The sequence below is a fragment of the Hesperophylax consimilis genome, chromosome 22 (genome assembly GCF_061612785.1).
Source record: "Hesperophylax consimilis isolate HC1 chromosome 22, BYU_Hcon_1.0, whole genome shotgun sequence".
Classification (NCBI taxonomy): domain Eukaryota; kingdom Metazoa; phylum Arthropoda; class Insecta; order Trichoptera; family Limnephilidae; genus Hesperophylax; species Hesperophylax consimilis.
Window position 1 is genome coordinate 27,695,775 of NC_142857.1, and position 459 is coordinate 27,696,233.

Below are 459 nucleotides of genomic sequence, written 5' to 3' on the forward strand. Positions count from 1 at the left end.
AAAACTTACGAATATTATATACAGTTACGTCGAATATTTTAAAGTAATTAATTCACCCGTGAAATGATACTCCTTTTTCCTTCTTCCGCTTATTATGATTGCAGCAGAAGAACTTACAAATATGGCGAATTTTACACACAGCGATGTCGGTCGTCAACTTCAATAAGTTAGACAAAAGGAAATAAATCATCATTTTACATAATATAAATAGGAAAAGAAATAACATGCAGTAAATACAATATTATTGTTTCTAAAAAATAAATTAGGTAAAATCAGCTCAATTTTTCTCGAAATAACTAATTTCATTTAAAATTTTACATGACTTTAGCTTTTAATGACTCTGAAGTTAAAGCTTATTTTCGTATGCGCTAATTGAAATGATTTATTTCAGTAGCCCCTCGTTATCCTCTGTTATGATATTTGGTGCATAGAAAAATCGAGACGAAATGAGACACATAT